This window comes from Dipodomys spectabilis, unplaced genomic scaffold, assembly GCF_019054845.1.
Source record: "Dipodomys spectabilis isolate Male_0828 unplaced genomic scaffold, ASM1905484v1 ptg000065l, whole genome shotgun sequence".
NCBI lineage: Eukaryota > Metazoa > Chordata > Mammalia > Rodentia > Heteromyidae > Dipodomys > Dipodomys spectabilis.
Window position 1 is genome coordinate 1,082,540 of NW_024870742.1, and position 27,568 is coordinate 1,110,107.

At 39.2% G+C, this 27,568-nt stretch overlaps 1 pseudogene; it reads left to right on the plus strand.

Annotated features, from left to right (window-relative positions):
* The first annotated feature begins 8,159 nt into the window (after positions 1-8,159).
* On the plus strand, positions 8,160-18,181 carry LOC122108731 (annotated as a pseudogene).
* Positions 18,182-27,568: the final 9,387 nt, after the last annotated feature.

Below are 27,568 nucleotides of genomic sequence, written 5' to 3' on the forward strand. Positions count from 1 at the left end.
GAAGCAGAACTTACTGATCATCAGAGAAGACACACAAGAAAGAAATTTTGTGAATGTAACAGGTGTGAAATATCCTTCAACCAGAGTCCAGACCTCAGTAAGCATAATGGAATTCACAGAGGTGAGAAATTTTAGGAGCGTAATAAATGTGGAAAGTCTTTCACCTGGAAGAAAACTCAGTTTGCATCAGAGCACCAACAAGCGAGAGAAGTCTCACGAATGCAGCAACTTTACAGCCTTTTACCCAGAAGGCTCAGCTGAGCATTCTTCACTGAACACTGAAATGAGAGAAATTCTATGAATGCAACAAGTGTGTTTTTTTAAAAAGAATTCATCCCTCTGTTTGCACCAGAAACACACGTTCATGTTAATTTATAGAACACACACAGGAGAGAAACCTGATGAATATTACCAGTGTGTAGAGATTTTCATCTGGGAGGCATACCTCATTGTTGATCAGAGAACTGACATATAGGAGAAACGAAACCTAATGAATGGAACAAATGTTCAATGACATTTAATCTGAAGTCAGTCCTCAGTGAAATTGAGAAAATCCACAAGACAGAAACTAAATACAACAAATAAAGAAACACATTCAGCAAAAAGTTATATCTCAACAGGTACCAAAGACTTGGAAACACGACAGCATCTCCGTAAAAGTAAGCATTAGAGGAAGTCTATCAACTGGATGTCAACTTTCAGCAAGCATTGGAACATTAACACAGAAAAGAAACCCAATGGGGGAAAATTGTTGTCACAGATCTCCGTAATTTATGAAGAGAAATCCTTCATTGAAGAGGTAACTAGGTGTAATGGGAAATCTTTTTTTATTCTTAAGCATTCACTGAACCAAGAATTCTTATCCTTTCATTGTTTTGAGTAGGATATATATACTTGAATATTATTCAAAGATTTGGACAGAAGTGATGAGCATTATTACTTTCAGGCATGCAGAGTGATTAAAAGCATAAAGTTGTTTACTGTGTCTGTATAATAAGCAATGACTTATCAAGATAATTTTATATACTCTTCTCAGAAATAAGAGTTCCAGCCCTTTGAGACTGGAGTCAGATGATCACCCACTTCTTTGGGGGAACAATAGATGTGAAAAGACTGTCCTGAGTTAAGCCCAGGACATGAGAGCAAAGATTTCTCCACTGCTCCCTTAAAGTCTCCACAGTATGTATGGTCCATTCCTCATAACACAGATGACACTATTTCCAGTTCAGTTTTTGAATGGAAGATATTGTTTATTACAAAATGTGCACGAGCCTAAAATCTGTCTGGACACCTTTTATCCCTAGATCATTCATATAACATTCAAAGAACATGGGAGGACATATATTTGGGAACACATTTTCTTTGTGTGCGGACATAAATCTTACAATTTAAACTCAGAGTCTAGGAACTGCCCTTAAACATTTTTGCTCAAGGCTATTGCTCTACCACCTGAGCCATAGATCCACTTTGGGTTTCTTTGGATGGTGAATAAAAAGAAGAGAATTCTGTATTTGGTTATGGATGAGTAACACCAAAATGATTTCAGTGCTTAATTAATCACAGGAGATGAGCCACTTGTAATTGACTCACTCTTAACTTATTCTGCTGTTTTGTTGAGTGAGTTATAATAAAATACCATTATGGATGATGGTAAGAGCCTGATTTTTCTCTCTCTTCTGGAGGATGAAATTGAAGTTGTTAGGAAGATGAGTATCTCTCTATCACCACTGCTGTCCCTTTCTCTCGCTCTCTTCAGATAACTTATCAAAACACTATTAAAAATAGTTTTGGTAAAAAATCTGATAGCAATGTAAAAAATTAGAAACGTGGCAAAAGAGAAGCTTGTTAGAAGATGGTTGCAAAAATCCAAGGGATGAGAGAAACATAGATAGAGGCAGGACTCTGCTAGATGTTTAGTAGGGTAAAATTCAAGTAAAAAGTGATCCTCATCACTCTATTACGTAGTTAAGTACATACAGCAATTTGATACAATATTATATTCCATGTTTTCTTGATGCATTGATTTTCTATCTAACACCTGGAAAACATATATTTGTTGACTTATTTGCAGTCATTTGCAATCTCATGAAAGACCATGGAAAGTAGTCCATTTAGTGAAGTAACCACGCAGAGAAAGACATTGAACAATCACAACAAAAATGGAAACTGTCAAAAATAGAACCAATTTCTTACTGGAGTTGAGAGAAGAATAAATGCTACTAGAGTCATGGAGAGATTGGTCCACTTGATTCTCTGTTCAAGATTTTTGTATTCTTCATCTTTTGGTCAAACTGACCCAAGTAAGATTGTGCTTTTGAAGGGTTTCCAGTGTCGTATGCACTTATATATCACAGAGGGGTTATGTGGTCAAATGCCTTCACTTAGAGAGTTCACATAGAAAGAACAGACCAGACAGAGAGAACGGTGACAGAAATCACAAGGTTGCAACCTGATGTCTTTGATTTGAATTGAACATGGAATCTGCAATGTACTCTGTGCCAAAGATCCATGATAGACTGTGGAAATGTTACCCCTGTCTATGTTATTCACATTGGATAAACCTGGGAAAAGACAGGTGAAACTTAACTGTTCTTCCTTTATGTAGTTATGTAATTTGGAACTCATATATAATGTCTATGTTTTCCTATGCAACTTCTTTACAACTGTCAATAGAATTAATAATGCTGCAGTTATACTGAATGTGCCAATATCTATTTAGGATCTATTTACATTTCTTGTTTCCTTACTTTTTTCCATTCCTCCTTCTTTCCTGTCTCTATGTATATTAGGAATTAGATTGCTAGATAATAAGCTAGTAATGCTTTTAATTTTTAGAGTGCTTTTCATACTATTTCCCAAGGCAACTGCACTATTTTATATTTCTACCAGCAGCGAGCAAAGGTTCCATTATTTTATTGGTCGTGGGGCTTGAACTCTGGGCCTGGGTGCTGTCCCTCAGTTCTTTAGCTGAAAGCTAGTGCTCTACCACTTTAGCCATAGCGGCACTTCTGGTGTTTTGGTTTTACAGACTTTCCTGCCCAGGCTGGCTTTGCTCCATGATCAGACCTCAGCCTCCTCAGCTAGGATTACAGGCGAGAGCCACGAGTGCCCAGCATCCAGTATCCTTTTATTTACTTTTATGGTAAGCATCCTAAAGAGTCATTGGCATTTTACTTACATTTCCCTACTGCTTAGTAATATTGAGCATATTTTCATACATTTGTTAGCCACATACAAAGATTTATGTATCTTCTTTGTAAAAATCGGTGAATTCCAGTGTTTTTATCATTGTGTGTTCAACTAATTCTGCCATAACCAAATAGTATACAGTGAGATAATTAAATAAAAATTTATTTCTCATAGTTCTGAAAGCTTGAAAACTCAAACCAGTACGCTAGTGTGACTGGGTTCTGATGAAGGATCTATTTTAGGTTTGTAGATGGCCTATATCTCATTGTGTATCTACATGAAATCTTGATATGTTCATGACTGGGAATGGAAGAACAGTTGAGATGGAAAGGATCTTTCTTTTCTTTTTCTGTGAAAGTTAAATCCACCTCGGGCCTCACCTCCATGATGTCATCTTACCCTAATTACCTACCAAAGGCTCCATCTCCAAATAATATTTTGAGGATTGGGAATTCAACTTATAATTTTGGAAGAATGAAATGCAATCCATAGTGCCAATTTTTAACTTTATTATTATTATTATTATCATCATCATCATCATCATCATCATCATCATCATCATCATCATCGTCAGTCCTGACAGTTGCCTTGAGTGTTGTCTCTGACTTCTTCAACTCAAGGTGAGCACTCTACCAATTGAACCACAGCACCACTTCCTATTTTCTGGTGCTTAATTGGAAATAAGAGTCTCACAAACTTACCTGGCCAGGTTGGCTTTCAGTTCTATTTGAGGTTTTATACTTTTCATTATAGAAGTCTTTTACTTCATTAGTTAAGCACAATCTTAAGCTAATTTTTTGAGACTATTGTGATTTTTCTGATTTCTTTCCCAGACTGTTCATTGTTGGCAGACAAGCTGATGATTTTTACATGTTGATCATATATTCTGGCACATTTCCAATAGCATCTATCAGATCTAGAATTTTTCTCTGGAAATTTTTAGGATCTTTAAATATAGGATCATGTTATCTGTGAACAAGCATAATTTAAATGGTTTCTTCTCTTTTGACCTATTTATTTCTTTCTCTTTGCTTATTTCTGTGGCTTGATTGCATTCAATACGGGAAAAGAGTGAAAAAATAAACATTTGTGTCATTCCTGCTATTAGCAGAAATGATTTAATTTTTCACATATACCCCTAATCCTATCGAGATATATACCCAGTATCACTAGTTTCTTCAAGGGTTTTATGATAAAAGAATGCTGACTTTAACTGGGCATTACACCTGTAATCTTGACTTCTCAGTAGGCTGAGCTCTGAGGATCACAGTTCAAAGCCAGGCCGGGCAGGAAAGTCCGTAAAGCTCTTATCTCCAATAAACGACCAGAAAACTGGAAGTAGTGCTGTGCCTCAATGATTGAATGCTTGCCTTGAGCTTAAGAGCTGAGGGATAGCACACAGGCCCCGAGGTCAAGCCCCACCACTGACCAAAAAAAAAAAAAAGAAGAATGTTTACTTTTGTCAAAGGCTTTTTCTGCATCCAGAGAAATGAGTGTGTGATTTTTGTCCTTGATCTGCTTACATGTTGCATTGCACATTAAGATTTATGTGTGTTAAACAATCCTTCATCACTGAAATAAAACTAAGTTGACCATGATGTATGCTATTTAACTAAATAATCTTTCCCTCTTGTTCCTAATTTGCTTAGTGTTTCTTGTCATCAAAAGCCAATTAAATTATAACAGATAGCTTATGAACACAGAGTGAAGCAAAGATGGGTTTTGTCTAGGTTTGAAGAAATTTAAGAAAAAAATATAGGGACAAGCCTTAATGATAATTCAGAAAACATTTTCCTAAAATAGAGTCTTTTCTCTCTGGCTGAGATTTGCTCTCAAAAATGAGAATCCACAGTTTGGAGATATTTTGTAACCAAAATCCAGATTTCTCATTACTTTTAGTCAAACCTTCTTGGATGACCTTCAGAACTGAACAGGGTAAGCGTCAGAAGATAAATGTCTCCCAAATTGTATTGATGAGTAAACTTTCTTCATGGTTCCAAGTAAGAGATGAAGCCCTAGGAACATCTGCTTCCTTTTCCTGATCTCTTCTGTTCTTATCATATTCATTCTAAGATTCAATTCATATCCACAATAATCACTACCACTTATTTTATTTTCACAATATTTTAGATTTTATTTTAAATGTCCCATGAACAAATAGACTTGAATATTACAACAACATAATGAGGCAAATAGTAAACTATAATCACTTACGTGATGAGAAAACTGAAATCTAAAAATGTATTGTGTCTGAGATCACACCTAGTGGTGGTGAAGTCTACCAGTACATTTTCTCTAAAGGCACTTACAAGTTCATAAATACTTACACAGCATTATAAAGTCTTATCTATCTTAGCCATTCATACCTTCACACCATTCACTGAATGATTGTTCCAATCTTTGTTCCAATCACTCTTCATTTTGTTATAACAAATTGATAGATGCACCAATAAATCCACACTATTTGTAAGTTTTAAGGAAAGTTTAGAGACAACTAAAAAAAGTGACATAATATTTCACATAGATACATATCCTTCTGAGGCTAATTTCAAATGTCAATTCTTTGAGGAAGAGGAGGATTGGTCCCTTCTTCTGAGCTTTAGTTAGCTGATTCTGGAACTTTCCATAGTTGTTTGTTTAGCTGTAGCCTCTACATGTGAGTCTGAGTGGTTGGACAATAACTGATCTTTTTTCAGAGGTCTGAAGTCTCAACTGAACCCCCCTCAATATTTTCAGGATAAACAATAAGTTATAATCAATATATGTAATAATTAATCAGTTTTAAAATTTAAGTAAAAGTAACAGGCTCGAGAAATACTGAAGTTAACGTCTTCAAATCAATTTCAACTAATTTATTTCAACTAGAGATGTCACAGAAAGTAAATTTATATCAGGGCTCAAAAACAAATAATTAGGGCCTTGGAATGTAGCTTAATGGTTGAGTGCTTGCCTAGCATGCATGAAGGCCTCAGTTTGATTCCTTAGTACCACATAAACAGGAAAAGCAAGCTGAAAATGGTGCTGTGGCTCAAGTGGTAAAGTGCTAGTCTCAAGCCAAAGATGCTCAGGGAAAAGGCCCAGGCCGTGGACCGGAAAAAAAAAAAAAAGCAGAAAGAAATGCTTAGTCCCATTGATGATGTATTTAAATAATTCACAAGATTCTTTGGTGAAATTTTTTTGGTGCTGGGCCTGAGACTTACAATCAGGACCTAATCACTGTTCCAGATCCTTCTTTTTGTGCTAGCAAGGCTAGCACTCAACAACTTGAACCACAATACCACTCCTGGCTTTTATGGTGGTTAAGTGGATATAAGTCTAACTACTGCTTGGGCTGGCTGCCATGCTTAATGCTCAGATCTCAGCCTACTGAATAACTAGGATTACAATTACGAGTCACTAGAGTCTGCCTGATGAACATTTTCTTTTTTTACCGTATCACACTTTTTTTTACCTTATCACCTCAAAAACAGACATGTATACCAATTTATACAACTATTAGATGGTACATACTTTTTCAGGCAAAATTACATAGAAAAAAGTCAGACTAATTTCAAAGTCATCTGTTATAACTAGTTGCAATTTGAATGTACTTAATTGTCCATATAGATTTCTGCCAATAATTTCTTCCTATTCTCACTGCTCTGTTATATCTTTTTCCAGCCAAGTTTTGTAATTCTCCACTTTCCCCGTGTTCTCTTTCATTAAATGTCTCCACTAGACATGTCTTCTTCCAAGCTTCATTTCCTTCATTCACAGACCTTGTTTGCTCTTCGGTTTGTATTCTCAAGTGCTCTCCCTCCCTCAGTCTAACTTATATGGATTTGAGACTAAACTGATAGGAGTTGAAAGGCTTAGGAAATAGATTCTAATTCTATAGGTGACTTTCATTGAAGGGAATGCCCAAGACAACCTTAGGTAAGGAACCTAGTTTGAAGAAGTTCTCAGGAATTACAAATTTCTCAAAGTCAAGTGGATTAGAAGAGGCCTAGAAACCAGTGTTCCCTCCTGGAGAAGCAAATACACAAGGACAACACTGCAAACAAAAATTGGGTAAGAGAAAATAATTTGGGAAATTTACTAATTTTGGAAATTCTAACAAGGTTGATGAGGGTAATCTGATTATGTGAGGTGGAGTTTGGAAAGTTCAAACATTGGCTGAACTAAGCTGTGGAACTAATAATTAGGTTTCCAATGAGCAGCACATAAGAATTTGACAATGAAGTTACACACTTGGGTTATTATCCACCTGGAGGCACTTAGGCCATGACACATTTTACAATCTCCATGAACTTCTGAATGTTAATCTGAAGAACATGGATAAAGATGCACAGACTGCTCTGGGAATGTGGCTTAGTTGTAGAGTATGTGTCTTGTATTAATGAAGCCCTTGGTTCTATTCCTTAGAACCACATGAACAGAAAAGGCCAGAGGTGGCAACGTGGCTCAAGTTATTGAGTGCTAGCCTTGAGCAAAAGAAGCACAGGGACAGTGGCCAGGCCATGAGTTCAAGCCCCAGGACTGGCAAGAAAAATGTGTACAACCTGCATGTTGTCTGAAAACGATAAGTAAAAGGTAAAATAACAGATAAACGCAAAGTATCTGATATATCTGTGACCACACATTTTCAATCCTGTATGTCCACATCTTTGCTCAATACTTAACATACACTCAACACATATTCCGAATGAATAAATTCATCAATGACCACTTTATAAGAAATTTAATGAAGTAGAAATTAAACCTGAAAATGGGAATGGCCAAAACTTAAAATTGAATTAGAAACTTGTAGTTAGGGTTATAATGAAGTCTTTGTATCTCTGAGTCAAAGGTTAATGGGGGACCGGAGTATGTGAGAAGAATAGATGATAATTTGATAGTAAGAGATTTTACTTTTCTGAAGAAATAGGGACAAACATTGTTGATCCCCAACTTAACTAACCATTGTTTTTCAACTTGGACGTAGGAAAAAGGAGTTAAAAATGAGCATGTACAGCCTACAGGAAAGAAAGAGTTATGCTTATGAAGATATCCGTAAACCCCACGATGATGATTACCTGTGTAAGTAACCCTCTGTGCTTGGTCAAACAGAAGGCAAATGTGCTTTTATAATAATTCATCAGGTCATTTTGCCCCCAATTACTGGTTTACTCTAGTAACTTCACATGAAGAACTAAGTGACAATGATATGCATTCTGTGCTCTTTCTCATGATTGTTAAATCTGGGAATGTACATATTTCTTGACTAATTTTTGCTGCTCTTGCTTCAGATTGTGAGCAATGTCAGCACTTCTTCATCACCAGCTACACTGTTCATGGACCACCTATATTTGTAAGAGACAATGTGGTGGACAAGGGGCATTATGACCATTCAGTCCTCAGTCTGCCCACTGGGCTGAGAATTCGTCAGTACAGTTTTCCTCAGGCTAGGCTTAGAGTATGGAATGAGGAATCTGATCTGCCATTGGGTTTGCACTTTAGCCCCTATGGGGGCTTGATCATAGAAGATGAAGATGCAGACAATAGGTACTCCTGGATGGTAATAAATGCCTTCCCTTTCCCCCCTTTCTCTAACTCCATGTGTCTCCCTGTGCCTCCAATGAAACATTGCTAGGACATGGACAAAATAGTTGTATGTGTTTGTGGAATCTGCATAAACATGGACATGCTGATTTAGGATCAAAGTATAGTGCATATAAACAGAGTGTGTCAGAGGCAAAGTGCATCCACGCTTAAGGAGACTCTGTTAGGACTATGACAAATCCCCTCAGTTGTGTAGACGACATCTTATATGTTCACAACTGCTGAATCCATGCAGGCTCAAAGAGCATCACTGGAATCAAGTAATGTGATTTTGCCGATTATTACTCAAAAGCCTTTAGCTTGTCTTTCTGAAACTCAGATCACAAAAAGGAGAAACTTCTATGTGTAGATGCAAAAAATAAATCCCAGGCCAACTGGAGTGAGTCCAGCAGTCATTTTCATGGTTCCTAAGAGGATATTCTCCTCAGAAGACTTGCACCCTGATTATCACACCTTTCTCAATGGATTCCCATATCTCCATTTTTCTTTTGCTGTACGTGGTGCTTTCAAAATTATGAATATTTGAGGGAAAAGTAATAAAAATATAAATAGTATAGCTGGGTTCCATAGCTCAACCTTTAATTTGGACTTTTGAGATAGATATGATGTGATCTCAGTCTGATGCCAGTCCTAGCATAAAATTTTATAAGATCCCCATTACTACCAATGGCTGAGCACGTTGGTGCACATTTGGAAGTACAATGGCTGTATAAAGTGAAGTATCTCCAGCAATCCATGCAAGCACAAGCAGAATGGCAACCCAGGACAGCAGGGGAAAAAACACCTCAAAAATAAACTATGCACTGGTGCCTCAAACCTGTAAGTAGCTACTCAGAAAGCTCAGATATGAGTATCATGGTTCAAATCCAGCCCATGGAAGAAAGGCTGTGAAACTCTTATCTCCAATAAGTCACCAGAAAATCAAAAGTGGTGCTGTGGCTCAAGTGGTAGAGGGCTTGCCTTGAGTTGAACAGCTGAAGGACAACATTCAGGCACAGAGTTTAAGCCCCTTGACAGACAAAAAATACCTCAACAATAAACAACACAAAAAGGGCTCATGCTTCAAGTGGTAGAGTGCTTGTATTGCAAGAGGTAAGTTTAGTTACTGCGTTCAATCATAGCTCTGCTATGTATGTAAGTATGTATGCATATATATGTGTACTGTATCAAAATAAAAATTTCCATGAGAGACAAAATTAACACATCAGAATAAAAACCAAAGGACCTAACTTCATTCATAGATCCTGCATCTATAAAGCACATACTGTATCCGAGTCAAAGAATTACCCTCAGTAGTTGAATAAATCATATTCCCTGAGAATTTGTGAAACACATGTGGAGACAGAAATAACAATTTCATTGTAGGAGTATTTAACTATAATTTTTCTTCCTAGTTTTTGCAAAGTACATAGTGCCCTAACAATCTACAAGAAAGAATTTTAGTCTATTAAGGTACACACAAACACGTTGAAGCAGAGTTGGAGCAGTGGTGAGTTTCAGAAAGCAGTGGGTCTATGATATGTGCTGCAGCCCTGTGCCATGGGGAACCATTGTCTTATCATGAACCGACATCATGAATAAACAAATTTCCCTTTATTCTCTTTATAAGACAATGGGTTCTCTGAATTTCTATGGGAACATAGTGGAGACAGGTGCATGAGTGAATCCAATCTAAGGAAAATTACTTGGGCCAAATGTCAAATGATGTGTGCTAATCTAGAAACCGAGTACATGCCCCCACCCAAGTCTATGACATAAACTTGAACTCAATTTAGAGAATCTGGATATCAATCTATTTGTGACAAATCAGGATTGAGAGAAGTCTGGAACTGGGCTTTGAAAACAGTGCACTTAGAGTTCTAGAGTGGATGAGTATTAGGAGTAGATCCAAAGGGAGCAGAAACTTACCCTCTTATGTTTCCTTCCTGTGCCTGCTTCAACTTTAGGTATATGAACTGTGGCAGGTATGCTGAGAAACAGAATCTGAGGGCCTTTCAGTACCACAGGTAGATCTTCTACCAAACCTGTCATGTCATCAAGGCAGGATGTGAGCTGCTTGTCTCCTATGGGGATGAGTATTGACAGCAACTGGGCAGTAAGTGGAAGAAACAGCTCACAGCAGAAACAGGTGGACTTCACTATGGTTCCTTAAAAAGGAAGAAAAAAAATAATTCTCTTTGGTAATTTTCGAATATCAACTCTTCGGTAGAACAAAAGGCAATTTAACTTGAGAAAAATTTCATGTTAAGTACCTCTGAATTTAAAGATGCAGTTTGTGATACTTTATTAGGAAAATTAACTTATTTTTAACTATTTGTCCTGATTTTACTTTTTAAGAACTTCATATGTTTGAATGCAATACAAAATACTGTGCTAAAAGGCTTAGAGGCCAAAAAGAGTACCTACCAGCTCTCTTTCAAAGAACCAGTTACTTCTGGCCATTGCAGTTTTTCTTACTTCCCTCCATATTCACAAATGTTATGCATATGTCATTTTTCATTATTACATAGTCTACATATTCTGTGAATATATTACTAGGAAGAAAATCAGTTAGAATGAGAGTTCCCATAGAGCCTTGTGTCTTTGACAAAAATGAATCCATCTTTTCTCAGGGTGTTTTGCTCCAGCCATGGCCCTCAATTCTTGGTTCGATGGCTGCAACTAGGCCTTGCTTTTCTTCCTCACTATAAAGAACTAAAAAGTTTTTAGTAAGGATGTTCTTTCAGTAGAAAGGCCTGAAATGGAGAGAGGAAACATAGCCCTGTGAATATCTCCGAGATGGCCTGTCATTGGCATGGAGAAGTTGACTCCTGTAGTTGGAAGTGTCAGTGAGAGGACAAATAAGTTGGCAGTGATTTCAGAAACTCTAAGGAAAACATCTGTTATCTGCTACTGGAAAAAGAGTGTCAGTTCATGTTCTAAGAAAATGTAACAGTAAAAATAACTAAGAAATCAGACAGCCCTGATCTGTCCAGGAATCTCAGACTGCCCTGACAGATTATCTCCGAACTCTATCAGGAAGCAATTTAGGCCAGGAAATAATCCAGGAATAGCGCCCTCAGCATTCCTGTGATTGGTCCCACCTACCCCAACTTATAATATGCTTGCTATGTATCATTCAACCTATCCTGTAACTGCTGAGCTAGAAAGTCCCTGCCCTTACTGGAAATGATCATACCCCAACCAATAAACTTAAGACTAGATTCACTCCGAACCACTGACCTATCACAAAATCAGTGTTGTAATGATCCTTCCACCTGCTTCATACACAATACAAAACCCTGCTGAACAAGAGATTGGGACTCACAATTTCTGACCTGCTGTGTCAGGGAAGGTTTGTGAGTCCAGCTCGAGCTGTAATAAACGACCCTTCTGCATTTACATTGGCAACAGCTCCCTCCTGGCCTTTGGTGTGTCTATTGCCTGGTACTTCAGCAGTAAGCAGGAGAACAGCGAGAGTCCAGAAGACAGGAGAGGCACAGGAGTGAATGCACCTTTCCGTGGAGATGCCTGGGCCATGCTTATGAAGTTCCCAACATGCACGTGGTGGCCACCACGTAAGTCGCTGGAAGCCCCACTGGTCTGGGGCACAGTGCCTGTTCCAGATCTACAGTCCGAACATCCACGGTGGCCCTGGGCCTGTCTGGGCTGGAGCTGCACCCACTAGCCATGCTTCCTCCACCCTGCTGGGCATAGCCTCCCAGCCACTGCCTGGTCTTCAGCATTTATGCCAGTCTGGCTCTATGGGGCAGGCTGAGGCTGAAGTGACCATTCCGGGTGCCCGTTCAAGTCGAGTGAGGTCAAACCTGTGGTGAAGCCAGCCCTCACACACTTCCAGGTATGTCCAGAAAGGATTGAACGCCACTGTCCCAGTGCTGCCGTCCTCCCCATCCTCAGAGTTTACCTCCATGTCCCCACCTTTGTTGTTGAAATTGTTCAGCCACTGTGATCTTAATTTTCATTGTCTGCCTTTGCAGTACTTGAGATTCCTTTCTCTTCTCACCAGGCCACCAGGCCCCATGGAATCCGCCCCAACAACCCCACCTCACAGACACTTTCCAGAACCAGGCAGCCTTTGGGCATGCTGCTTCCTGAGCCTCTGATTCTCTGCCTCTTTCCTCACTTCACCAGCTTTTGCCAGGGCCTCCTCTCCCCTCCCCACCTCCCCAAGCCCCAACTCCAGTGTGGCCTCCCATGTGGCCTACACTCATCTCCCTATCACGCCCAATCCAACCCCAGTGTGGCCACTGCACTGGAGAAGACAACTAAGGTCCAGCAGCAGCAAAGATGCCACAGTGTACAGCTGGCTGAGAACTGGAGGCAGCATAGGTCTCTCTGATCAGTGTCTCTCATCTTTCTCTTCACTTACTCAGGTATCAATTGAATTTAGTATTTAATTTTTGGGTCTCATAAGTATCTTCTTATTAAGTCTTTGCAGAATAGCTGGTAGAAATGCAGTCCCAAAATTCGGATTGTTTGTTGTTTAATTTTTTTGAGATTCAGAGATGTTTTAAGTAGTTATAATCATCATGAACTCTCACTTTCATAGCAGAGTGCTATTCAGAAAATATTACTTATGCATCTATTATCAATTATGTACAAGACTTGAAACTTAAAGTTTCAAATATTACAGGAAGATCTTTGATTCATGTTGAGTGGATGTGAGTAGGTTGAGCTGTTGCATACATTCATTTTGTGTGTGTGTGTGTGTGTGTGTGTGTGTGTGTGTGTGTGTGTATGCGCACGCGTGTGTGTGTGTGTAGGGGGTGTATATGTATTATTGAAATCAGGGATAAGGATGAGCACGGTCTGAACTTGTTTCCTTTTTCTGAGATATATGTTGTTGCTCTATTGGTGGTAGGCTCTGACTGCTTGCCTTTGCCTGATGTGCACTTTGCAGTTTTTTTTTCAAATAAGCTTCTTATTTCTTATTGAGCAGATAGGGCTTTGATATTGCTTTGCCTTTAATCTGCCATCTAGGATCTTATTTTCCTCTTTAAAAATTAACATACAATATAAATTTTATCTCCTGTCTGATTTTCCCTTTAATTTGCATTTTGAAATAAGTAGTATAAGAAATTTGAGCTCTGTATTCATGAACTTTGAATTCTCTGTTTAATGTAATAACTGGACACATTTGTTAGCACCAAGATCTTAAATTTCTTTTGCAGTTTTAGTTTACAATACCCTCCTCCATGTTTTTAGCATAGGAAAACAAACAATTCCTAGTAAAAATGATAACAATTTATCCGTTAACTATCAGATAATTCATAAATAATGTCTAGTGGCAAATGAACACATTTGCTGAATAGGATTCCCTCATAGACCCATGCACTAAAATACCCCTCATAGGGGCTGAGAAGGAAGATCAGTGGTAGACAGATTACGTTGCATGTTTTATTCCTCAGCACCACGTAAGCAGAAAAAGCCAGAAGTGGTACTGTGGCTCGAGTGGTAGAGCACTAGCCTTGAGCTGAAGAGCTGAGGGCAGCGACCAGGCCCAGAATTCACCACCATCGACATAAATAAATAAATAAACAAATATATAAATGAATAAAGAAATAAAACAAACTCATACGCAAGTAAATTAGTTTCAAAGGTTGATTACCATTTTAGTTAGGGGCAGGGTGCTAAGATATAGCAGACCTCTGTCCCAAAGCTTCAAGAAGGATTTCAACTGTTGACTAATATTGAAAACAAAAAGTAAAAATATAGCTCTGCCAATAACATACAGAATCTCCATTCAAACAGAAAGAAGTACTACGAATGAAATACTTTTTATAACATTTGTTAAAAGATTCTGGCTGTATAATAATTATCATATCAATTGACCTTCGAAAACTCTATAGGTAGGCCTCAGTCTCAAGGGCCTCTAAAACTGGAGGAGAGAATCATCAACCTGGACTTTTAAAAATTGTTATTGTTAATGCAGTGGACATATGGGTCACCATTTTGTAATTCAGATAATGAGTTCATTTTGTGTTCGAAAATCTCATCACTTCTTTTCTCTATGTTTTTCCCTCCTTTCCCTGCCCTCAAGTGGTATAGTTGATTGTCAACATAATATCTACAGAGTACCACTGCTGCATTTGTTTCCTTGTTCTCTTTGAATTTCTGTGGCTCCCTCACTGCCCAGAAATGGATAAACAAAAAAAGAAAAATCCCTCATTTCCAATTCCTTTAATTCATTTCAATATAAACATCAGTAGTTTTATGAGATTGTCAGGCTCTGTCTGCACATCCGGAACACTTATACTTCCTGTACCCAGTCATAAGTCCCACCAGATTCTAAGATCCACAAAATAATTCTGTCCACTTTCCACACAAGAAGAAGCTGAGATTCAGAAAGATTAAGTAACTTATGGAAATACTGGGCTGAGCATAGTGGCTCACTCTTATAGCCTTACCTACTCCAGAGAGTGAGATCTGAAGATCATAATTTGAAACCAATCAAGGTTGACAAATCCCTTACATGTTTATCTCGTTAACCAACAGAAGTCAAGAATTGTGTGATTCAAGTGATACAGCTAGAATGCCACCAGACTTGAAAGGGAAACCTAAAGATAGTGCCAATTAAGAACCAATGCTGCCCCATACAAAATCTCAGACACCAGACACACATCTCTAAAAAGATGTTAGTACTGAAATCCAAGTAGTTTTTTTTTTTTAATTTTTATGTTTAGTTATTACCTTTAGTGAGGTATGATGATAGTCTTTACTGATGAGCCACAATTTAGAACTTTGTTGTAATTATATCCATGTCTGTGCCAGAGAAACATTCTCCTAGTTGTCTTCCCCCGTTTCCAGCAACTATAAGTTGTCTCGTCTTGGCCCAGTTTCAAGTTCATTGTTCCAGTAGATCACAGCCATCCTAATAACAAGGATTATAGGTGGTAACTACCATACTGGACAATACCTGCCTTGGGAAAATTGTTCAAATTTCTCCATTCAGTGGAGGTTGTTAGGATACACTCATGATCACTTTGTGCTCAGAATTGGGAACTTTTTAGGTCCAGGAATTCAGGGCAAGCACTGTGTGCTATTTCATACTTGTACACTTTAATGGCAGCTTCCTATTGTCTACTTTAAGCATTGTGTGAAGAGAAAAACTGCCCCGAGTAGACAGAAACACTGTACTAACCGTTGTTCTCAAAGCACAGGAGGAGGGAAAGAAGTTCTGAAAGAGGCATATAGCCTAGACACTGAGTTCTTAGAAACTTGGGCTGCCTGTTAATCTGAACTTCAACATAGAAAGTCAGAGCCTGCAGTGGTTTGTAAGCTCCATTTATATTCCTGAGCATGGGGTTCCCTTCCCCTCAGCCCTTCTGATGCTTTACATCAGCGTTTCTTAGTGTGTCTTAATGTTTTCCTGTTAGTTCAGTGCACAGGCTAAAAAATTAAGCAGGTCCAACCATGGGTTTCCATTGCCCTAGTAGATGTTTTGCATTTTAGGACATTCCTTCCAGGGAACTCTCTTCTTGGGCCCTCATGTGCATATGATCACAGAAGCGAATGTCTCACAAACCATGGAACGCTGTTGCTAAATGATGATTAAGTCACACAGAGGCTCAGACAGTTTGGGCTAGTAGCCTTTGTGAGAGGCCTTGGACTAGGCACTGTGGAAACATTGACAGTAATTCCTCAGAGCAATACCACTGATTAGCGGGATATGGAGTGGTAAAAGAAGAGTGAATTTAACCAAGTTCTTATCTCAGAGAGGGAAATGGATTGGACAGAATGATAGGAGAGAGATTTAAAAGAAAAGAAGAAAAATGGAAATAAAAATTTAAATTTAAACAATGAAACACTTAAAAATTATGTAAGTTTAAAGAAATGATATTGAGAGAAGGATACAATGAGAGGAGGGGAGGGATAGGAGACATGAAAAACTAACAAAAAAAAGTGCTTAAAATTACTTATTAAAAAATTAGGGCTGGGAAAGTGGATCAGTAGTAGAGTGCTTGCCTTGCATGCATGAGACCCTGGGTTCTATTCCTCAGTACCACATAAGCAGAAAAAACTGGAAGTGGAGCTGTGGCTCAAAGTGGTAGGGCACTAGCCTGGAGCTGAAGAGCTGAGGGACAGTGCCCAGGCCCAGAGTTCAGGCCGCATGACCAGCAAAAAAAAACAAAAAAAACAAAAAAAAAAAAACAGACAAACAAGAAATTATATAGGTACAAAGATATAATATTGCTACTAAAGAATTTAAGCCTAAGAGCTTATGAATTGAGTAATAAATTTCTGGATTAAGTGTGTATACCATGGGGTATAAGGTCTAATAATTGACAACGGTTATATATATGGGGATGAGCAGAATAGCAATTAAGTCACTCAAAAAAGAAAGAAAGAGAAAAAAATAGAAAATAAAAAAGTACCAAAAAATTAGAAGAGATAAAAAAGCACACATACACATATACACCTAAAATAAAAATTATGAGAGGAAAAAAAGATTAATAGAAAACAATTAAAAAATAAAATTAAAAAATTTACAGAGTTCTTTTTTGGAGGGGGGATGTGAAGATCATTTATCTCCACTGTGTCCATAACCAGTCTCTTGGTGGAGTCTCTGGTCTGCTTGTGGTGTTTGGTTTTCCTGTGGCTTGATTGGATTCTTAAGTCAGTTTGTTTGAGCAGGCAGAAAAATTCTCTGCTTTACCCAGGATTTTGTGATCCTCTTCCCAGGCTAGTTCAATGGGAGGGAGATCTGCTTTGAATATCACAAAAGAGGGAGATGGCTGTTTCCTCCAGTTTGGAGATGCTGTGGTGAGGCTAGGTTCTGGGTAGGGTTGAGGCCTTTCAGCAAACTAGCTTTTCCCTGAGGGGCTTGCTCCAGAGACACTCACAGGGCCCAGCCTGGATCAATTCTCAGGGTTTGTGTTTACTGAATTTTAATTGATTTTCTAGGCTGCTGTAGGGAGGGGCAGCCTCTGGTTCTGTTTACACAGTGAAGAAAGTCCTGAGGTGGGAGGCAGATCTTCCTCTATCTGGGCTGGGCGATTTTCCCCTGGATGGAGCTGAGCCTGGAAGGTTAGGTCAGGTTCTTGTGACCTGCTAAATGACTCTTTTCTTTTCTTCCATGGCCTGACTTGGAGCTAGTTGCTCAGGGGGCCTTTATCAGTATGGAAGATGGAGATCTCTGGTGGTTGGGGAGGGATGGTTTTCCCTCCTCTTCTCCCTGAGAAGGAGTGAGGATGTAAGGGTTCTACACATGCTAGAGTGTTGGTTCCTGAGTCGTCTCTGGTGTGTGATCTGCAGGATGAAGATATCTGCTCCTTGTCAGTTCTTGCTGGTGATGAGTAGAATCTGCTCACCCGCTGTGTCTGGTGCTGTTTTCCCGATCTCTCTCTGTTATAGCTATGGCCGCTATGTCCAGTGTCACTGCCGCCGCATCCGTTGCAGCCTTGGCTACTAGCAAGTGTTCAGTTCTGCCTCCTTGCCTGGATTTTCCCTCTCTGGCCAAACTCTCTGTACTGTGATGGCACACTTGGGGTGATTCTCTAGCCTAGGACTGTTCACTAAACAGTGTTTAGGAACACTAAAACTGCTTTCTATGCTGGAGCTTGTTTAGCCTTCAGCTTCTCCTCTGCCATCTGCCTCTGAACCTCTCTAATGAGATTCTTATCTCCAGTTAGCAATCAGAAAACCATAAGTGGACTCTGGTGGAGTGCTTCACTTCAGCTGAAGAGCTCAGGGACAGCACCCAGAATTCAAGTCCCATGACTGATAAAAAATAGAAAGAAAGAAAACAAGTGAGTGCTCAGAGCCAGTGGTTCATACCTGTAAGTCTAGCTTAGTCAGAAGACTGAGTTCTAAGGATCAAGGTTCAACACCAGCTTGGTCAGGAAAATCTATGAGATTCTTATTTTCATTTAACCACTGAAACCCACAAGTGACCATGTAATTCAATGTGGTAGAGCACTAGATTTGAGCACAAAAGCTCAGGGGCAGGATCCAGGACCTGAGTTCAAGCCCCACAACAGACCGAAAAAAAAGAAAAAGGAATGAGAAGCCACCTTAATGAAACAACTAGGCAAGTACAATATACAGAATAATTCTTTCCTTCCTTCTTTTCTTCCTTCCATATATCCACATCCTTCCCTCGTTTTTATCCTATAACTTAAACTCAGGGCCTCATGCACTTTACGTAGGTGCTCTACCAGTTGAGCCATACACCTGCTTTTTTTGCATTAGTCATTTTTGTTTTTGTTGGTCATGTGGCTTAAACTCTGTGCCTGGGCGCTATCCCTGAGCTCTTCAGCTCAAGGCGAATGCTTTACTGCTTGAGCCACAGCACCACTTCTGGTTTTCTAATGGTTTATTGGACATGAGTCTCATGGACTTTCCTGCCTGGGATAGCTTTGAACTGTGATCTACAGATCTCAGCCTCCTGAGTAGCTAAGACTACAGGCATGAATCACCTGCACCCAGCTCTGCTTGAGATATTTTTGTGGTAGGGTTTTGTGTTTATGACCAGGCCATCATGGACCACAATCCTTCTTTTTATCCTTTCTGAGTAGATGAAATGAAAAGCACAATGCATTGGTTTCAGATATTGACTGAGATCCAATATTGTGAATGTTTTGCCTGGGCTAACATCAAATCATAGTCCTCTCTGCATTAGTCAAGTCCCAGCAGATAGCATTACAAGTGTGAGTTCCCATGCTTGGCTCAAATTTCTGATGACTGAAACATATGAATGAAGTTTTAATAATTTTAAATGATGAATTTAGGGACAATGGGTGCTCTTACTTTCCTAGTTTCAAATTTCAGCAAAAGTCCCAAATATTAACTTTTGATTTCCTCGAGTAAATTAAATAAGCAGATAATCTTTTAAAAGCAATTAACTGAAGAAAAAAGTTAAACAGAAAACATCCTTACCACTGCAACTTTGGATTCAACACATTGTCAAACATTGCTTATATCATAGTTGTTTTTTTCTGGGCAGTATATTCCATACACGGATCATGCCATTATCAAGTCAAGAGCTAAACAGCCTATAGGCTGTAGGCAAACATACCAAGGGAAGGCATGGTCCAGCAGCATTGTAGGTGGCAATGTCCCAACATAGGACGTGAAGGGTTAGGGAAGCTTAAGTAGAGCCTTTTCCTTAGGAATAATACTCTATTAAGCCATACCTCTTTTTCTGGGTTTATCACTGATTAATTGGAGACATGTCTCATGGACTTTCCTGCTTGGACTGGCCTGAAATCAGGCTCCTCAGATCTCAGCCTCCTAAGCTGTGAGGATTAAAGGCATGAGCCACCAATGTCTAAATAAATTATTCCTTTAATAAAAATCATAATGGCTACAGTATGGTTTAACAGAGAGATTGAATCCTTATCAGTTTTGTTCCTGACCTGCTATTCTGATAGGACCCACAAAACTTACATTCAATTCTCCACTGAAGTAGAGGGTATCCATTGCATGCTCTGTAGCATCATAAATCACTTGCTGGTGAGGAAAAATACCTCTTTTCCATAGGAAATGCTCAGTAAATTCTGATTATTGAATAATCATAAACCTAGGAGATGGAAAATACTGCTAATCAATCATATTTTTTTTGTTCATTGTGGTACTTGAACTCAGGGTCTGGGTGCACTCCCTGATCCATTTTCTAGCACTCTACCACTTGAGCTACAGCCCCACTTCTGTGTTGGTTTGTTGGTGTTGTTGTTGTTGTTGTTCATGGGGCCTGATATCTGGGTCTTGGCTCTGTCTCTCAGCTCTTCAGCTTATGGCTAGCACTCCACTTGAGCCTTAGCACCACTTCCAGCTTTTTCTGCTTATGTGGTGCTGAGCAATCAAACCCATGTCCTCGTGCTTGCAAGGCAAGCACTCTACCACTGAGCCAACTTCCTAGCCGCCCACTTCGAGTTTTTGAGTGATTCACTGGACCTAAGTATCTCATAGGGACTTTTCTGCCCGGGCTGGCTTTGAAACATAATCTTTCCATCTCAACCTTCTGAGTAGGATTATAGGTATGAGCCATCTGTCCATGGATACATCCACATTTTTATACAAGTGAATAAAGCTCAGTGATATAGTGTCTTCCTCTTTAACCAAAAGCAGGCAAATAACAAAAATTGAATTTGAAATTCAGTTGAATCTGAGTCTATATTCTTAACAACTGGGTTGTAAGTTATTTGATCTTTGCACAAGTTAGTTAGTAGATACAGCACACATGTCAGGAATTTTCTATTTCAAATGGCCCATGACACATAGTTGGGTGTGGTATGGTAAGCCTGTAATTCCATCACTTGGGAGGCTTAAGCAGAAGCCTGGTAAGTTCAAGGCCATTTTAGCTATGTAGTAAATGCCATCTCAGAAGGGCAGAAAGTAAATGGCTTCTGTGTCTACAATGAGAAGCCTAAGACTCTCCAAGGCCAAACAGAAAGCATGACCCAAAAGACTAACCCAAAACACCTGGATACCAGCTGTGTGGACTCATTCTTGGGCCAATATAGTGTCACCCAAAGGCGCTATTGAATAGTTGGGTCCATGTCTCCTCTTCTTCTCTTCAGAAGGGCCATTTCAAATAATCATTCCTAAAAATGAAAAGACAGCAGTGATAGTAGGATTTCCATTCCAGCATATTTACAAGTCAGTGAGCACTTAGACATTGGCAACTATAATATTAATTGACTAGCAAGTGGCTGGCAGTACCTGAAGAAACTCATAGATCATAGTATATGTTCTGTGAATTAGAATTAATTAAGTTGCTACCATAGCTGCAGCAGGTGCAGTACCAGTTGGGGGAGAGCGGCAGCATCCTTAGCTCCAGACCCTTGACATCTGGAGTGCATCATGAAACCCACCCGTCCTTCACAAAGGCCGAAAGAGAAGGGGGCCACCATAGAATGCTAGGCTCTTCTGGTGTGGCATGAGACCATCACCTCACTTCTCCTTCCTGGCTGGATAAGTTGGGGCTGCGTGCCTGTGTCACTTCACTCCTGATTCCGGTCTGGGTGGGTAGGTGCTGTGTGCCTGTACCACCTCACTCTCGCTTCTGGTCTGGCTGCGGTGGGGGCCGTGTGCCCATGTCACCTCACTCCTACTTCCAGTCTAGGTGGGTGGGGGGTCATGTGCCTGTGTCACCTCACTCCTGCTTCTGGTGTGTGTGAGTAGGGGAGTAGGGGCCATGGTGCCTGTGTCACCTCACTGCTGATTCCGGTCTGGGTGGGTAGGAGCCATGTGCCTGCACCACCTCACTACTGCTTCCTGGCTGGATAAGATGGGGCTAAGCCACTTTTCGCCTCACTCACGCTTAATTTCTGGGTGAGTGGGGGCCATGTGCCTATGTTTCCTCACTCCTGCTTCAGGTCTGGGTGAGTGGGGGTTGCGTGTCTGTGTCACCATACTCCTGCTTTTGGTCTGGGTGAATAGGGGAATAGGGGCCATGTTCCTGCACCACCTCACTCGTACTTCCAGTCTGGGTCGGTCCGACTGGCTCTGAGGTAATTACTCTCTCCAGATGCTGTTTACCAGCATGCACTTCAGCCCATGCCAGAGGTTAGACTTTTCCAATTCTCATAGTAAAGCATGACATTTAGGGATTAATATGGCACCTTGCTAGGTTTGAGAACTCTGTTATAAAATTGTGCACTTGTGTGCGCCTGTGCACTGGTCTAGGGCTTTGAACTCAGGGTCTGAGGTGTCTCTGAGATATTTGATTAAGGGAGAGCTCTACTGCTTCAGCCACAGCTCAACATATGGCACTTTTGTGGTTAATTGAGACTAAAATTCTCCCAGATTTTCCTGTCTGGACTGGCTTTGAACACTATCCTCGGATCTCAGCCTTTTTAGTAGCTAGGATTTACAGGTGTGAACTATGGGCACCTCTGTATTTGCTTGATTGCCATTCAGAGAGAACTGTGCTTGGTAAGTATTCTGGAGTAAAAAGATTTGAACTCTTCTAATGAGCAGTGGTGAAAATACTCAGGTTCTAGCCTGGCATTGGTGGATCAGGCCTCTAATTCTACCGATTCAGGAATGTGAAATCTGAAAATTGCAGTTTGAAATCAGTGTGTGGAGGACAAAGTCTTTGAGATTCTTTATCTCCAACGAACTACCACAAAACCAGAAAGTGGCACTGTAGCTAAGTGGTAGAGCACCAACCTTGAACAAAAATGCTCAGAGACAGCACTTAGGCCATGAGATCAAGTCCAATAAGCACAAAAACGAAACAAAACAAGAAAAAAACCTGGGTTCTTCAGTAGGAGTTTATCATTATAAATATGTTTCCCATTATATTTAGCTCTGTCATAGGTACATTAATCTTAGGGTATTAAGAAACTTAGCTAAAAATATAGGCATCATTGTGTGTGTGTGTTTGTGTGTGTGTGTGTGTGTGTGTGTGTGTGTGTGTGTTTGCCAGTCCTGAGGCTTGAACCTGGGGCCTTAATCTCTTGATTGGATTTTTTCCATTAAGGCTGGTACTCTGCCACTTGGTCCACAGCTCTACTCCCAGATTTTTTTAAATTCTTATTTGGAAATAACAGTTTTACTCACTTTTATGCCTGTGGAAGCCGATTCTGGAATGTGATTATTTGAATCCTAATATAAAATATGTGTGTGCAGATAGCTCTACTATAAAGCTGACTTACATTTCTTCAGCTGTATATGTAGGATTTCTTGGGTGGAACTTCCACACTGGTTTCTGTTGGGGCTGCACTGATTCATTTAATTGCCAACATTGTGTAAGGTATCTTTCCCTACTTCCTTGTGAGTATTTTTGTTTTCTTTTTTAATAGGCATTCTGCTTAGGCAGACATGAAACTTCAACATAGATTTGATTTACATTTCCTTGATTACTAAAGATGTTGAATATTTTCATGTATTCCTTAGACACCTATATATGTTTTGGGGAATGATCTAGTCAATTTACTTGCCTATTTATTGATAAGATTGTTCTTAGTGTATTTCATTTTTTGAGTCTATACATCTAGATATTGGGATTTCTTCTGTTACTCAAAAGGCAGGAGTTCAGGCTTATTTTACTAAATCTTAGCAAAAGATGACTTGTGAGCTTCAAATTATTTAATAGATGATTATTTAAAAATGATCAGAAGGTGTGGCTCACACAGGAGAGTGCCTGCCAACAAGTATAAGTTCTGAACTCAGACTTCAGTGTCTACAAAAAAAGAGATATATTTTATTATTTTACAACAATAAGATTTTATCAGTTATATACTCTCAAAATATGTAATTCTAAATATTTCACTATTCTTCATGGTAAAACTTTTGCAAATTTTAGCATAAACTAACAATTTTAGTTTCTATTTTTTCCTTGGTATTCATTCAAGCCAGCAAAACTGGTAAAATACAACTTTGGCCAGGTTCTGGCTCATGTCTGTATTTCTAGCTATTCAGGAGGCTGAGATCTGAGGATTGCAGTTCAAAGTCAGCCTGAGCAGCAAGCTCTGTGAGGCTCATGTCTAAATAACCACCAGAAAAATAGAAGTAGTGCTGTGGCTCAAGTGGTAGAGTGCTTTCCTTGAGCTGAATAGCTGAGGGACTGCCCCCAGGCCCCGAGATCAAGCCCCACTTCGAACCAAAAACAAAACAAAACAAAACCAAAATCCAACTTTATATAAAGAGAAAGAATCTCCAAGTTTTTATTCAAGATTTTTAATGCTTGTGGCAAATGATTTATCCAGTAGAAAGTGGAGATCTTATATCTGTCATTGTGATAAACTTGCTACTATGTGGTTGATTCATTTCATTCATCTAACATTGTTGAAGATGAAAAATCCATCAAGGACATGAAATATATTTGGCAAAACTGGTAAGTTGAAATGACAATTTTTTTTCTAGTTTGGCAAAGAAGCTCTGGTTTTCCTTCCCTCACCAGGATTTGAACAATGAAAAAAATTGCCTTGATTTTTCCCAAAAGTGAGGAAGACAGCTCATATTCAAATAATTAGAAGATAATGAAAAGAATGTTTAAGACACATAATATATTTAATTTTGAACCTTCCTCTCAAGAAACTTCCAAGAAACTAGCAAAAATTGGTTATAGCTATTTATATAAAAGAGCTCATTGCAGGTGCCTCATACCTATAATTTGCTACTCAGAAGGATGAGATCTGGGATTGAGATTGGAGACAGCATGGAAAAGCAATAATTGCATGGATGATGTCCCCTGCTGTTAGATCATATGTGCCTTCCTCCCATCCTCAATGTGAAGCTGTTTCCCCACATTACCATCCTTCTGAAATATTGACATTATCATTGTAATTTCTGGTTTTCTCCTTCAACATGAAAGGTTCATGGAGCAGGCCACTTGCAGCTGTATTCACATCTGTTTCTCCAGTTGCCTACAACATTGCCTGGTCCTTAGTGCTTAGTAGCCATGTGTAGATGAAACTACCCTGCTCATGTAATCTCAGAATTCAGTCAGGAAAGCTCATCAAGCTGTGATCTTGTGGTTAATAGTTAATTCTTCTAATTATTTTTTTTTCTACTTTGTGTATCTAAAGTCCACGTAAGGGTAGATCAGTGGCTGACACCTATCTGTTGTAATGGCAAAGTTGACTGTGACATCATAGAAGATTATTATGAAGCTGCATGAAAACTCATCCACCAAAGCACTGCAAATCACAGCCTCCCACATCCAGGAATAGATTTAACAGCTCTGCAATCAAACCATCATTCACTCTCTGCTGGATTCAGACTCAGCATTTCCCTTTCCTATTTAAAATAAAGAAAAATTCAAGACATGCTTTTTTATATGTCATTGAATTATGGAAATGTCCTTCCAAACAAAAAAATAAGAATGTCATTAGTGGAATGTAAATATAAGGCAAGGAATAAAACAAGCATAAAATTTCCTAGGGAAAAAATCAAAAGTGGCACCTGCTACAAAAGTTGGTCCTTAAAACTAGGACTGGATTCTGACACACACCAGTAATCCTAATATAATATAAGGTAATGAAAGTTTTATTTTTGTGCCAGTCCAGGGTTTGAACTTGCACTCAGAGCCCTGAGTTCTCTTGCTCAAGGCCAACAATTTACTACTTGAGTCATAGCTCCACTTCTTGTATATTTGGTAGTGTAGTGGAAATAAGAATTTCCCAGACTTTTCTGCCTGTGCTGGCTTCAAACTGTGATCCTCGATGTCAGCCTCCTGAGTAGGATTACAGGCATGAGCCACCAGTACCAAGCTAAAAGTTACTTTTGTGAGATATAAAAATAAGATATACAAAGCAACATAAACAAACGAAACTTTAGGACAACAAAACTGAAACAAGTTATATAAAAGATATAAAAAGACAAACACGAAGGCCCCGAGTTCAAGCTTCAGGAACAGCACAAAAGAAATAAAGAAGTGTAGAAAAAGAGAAGAAATAGTGAGTGACAGAGTTTTAAATTAATCAATCATTGGTGGCCTACACATGTTGTATTAACTACATAGGAGGATAAAGTCAGAAAGTAACATTTAAAGGTAAGCCCAAGCAGGAAATTCCATTGGCCATTTTTCTGTGTGTGCTAGTCATGGGGGTTGAATTTTTTCTACTTTACTCTAGGCTGAGTTTTATCAATCTCATTAGTGGAATCATTATCATCTAATTGGAGATAAAGAGTATCATGGAATTTCCTATGCAGGCTGGCTTCAAACTTTGATCCTCAGATTTCAGCTCCCTGAATCATTCTGTTATTTCCATTAGACATTATCTCCAATGAACCCCCCAAAAGAAGAAAAAAAAAAAAAACAGCTGGAGCTTGACGTGTGGCTCCAATGGCAGAAATGAGACAATGATTTCTGGGACATTACCAACACCTTTATATCAGTCTCCAGGAACAGTATACACAAGAATAAAATAAATAAATGAAAAGAAAGGTGGAAGAAGAAAAAGGAGAGCCAATTTCAGAGGTTAAAATGAGCAAAACTGAAATAGATTACACTTGTTCTTGTAGTTACTCAAGTGTCTCACATTTGAGGATCAGTGTTCAAGGCCAGCCAAGGCAGGGGAGTCCATGGACTCAACTCTAATTAGGCAAATACAGTTTAAAAACAAAGCCCCAAATTGTGCTATGACTTACATATTAGAGGTCTAGCATTAAAAATATAGTGGGACTGAACTGGGAAACTGACTCATTGGTCGAGTGCTTGCCTTGCATGCATGATGCCCTGGGTTCAATTCCTCAGCAACACATAGCAGAAAAAGCCAGAAGTGGCACTGTAGCACAAATGGTAGGGCTCTAGCCTCAAGCTGGAGAGCTGAAGGACAGTGCCCAGGACCAGAGTTCAGGCCCCATGATGGGCAAAAAAAAAATAGGGATACAGGTGGACCCATTGCAACAATGAGATGTACAAGATGTTATGTTGAAAAACAAATTTACAACTTTGGTGCAGGGAGGTGGTTTTCAGGGCGATGAGGTTGTGGTGGGGAGATGGCTAGGGATGGGAAGGGGAAACAAAGGAGGAGGCAACAATGCTTGATAAGAAATGTACTCATTACCTTGCTCATGTAATTGTAAGCCCTCTATACGGCATTTTCACAATAAAAAGAAAAATAAATAAATAAAAAAGATAGACCAGAAAAAAATTACTGGGACAATACGTAGACTCTGATTTATATCCCCAAGCCCAGCATTCATGTGGAAATAAAAAAGATAGAAATTAAAATATGTGTTGGAAAATCCAACTAAATTTTCAAAATGAGCATGAATTTTTGTTTCATGTGTGTAATCCTAGATACAAAGATAGATGAAATCTGAGGGTTATGGTGTCTTATCATCAAATCACCAGCAAAACAAACAAACAAGAAAACAGAAGTGAAGCTGTGATTGGAGTTGT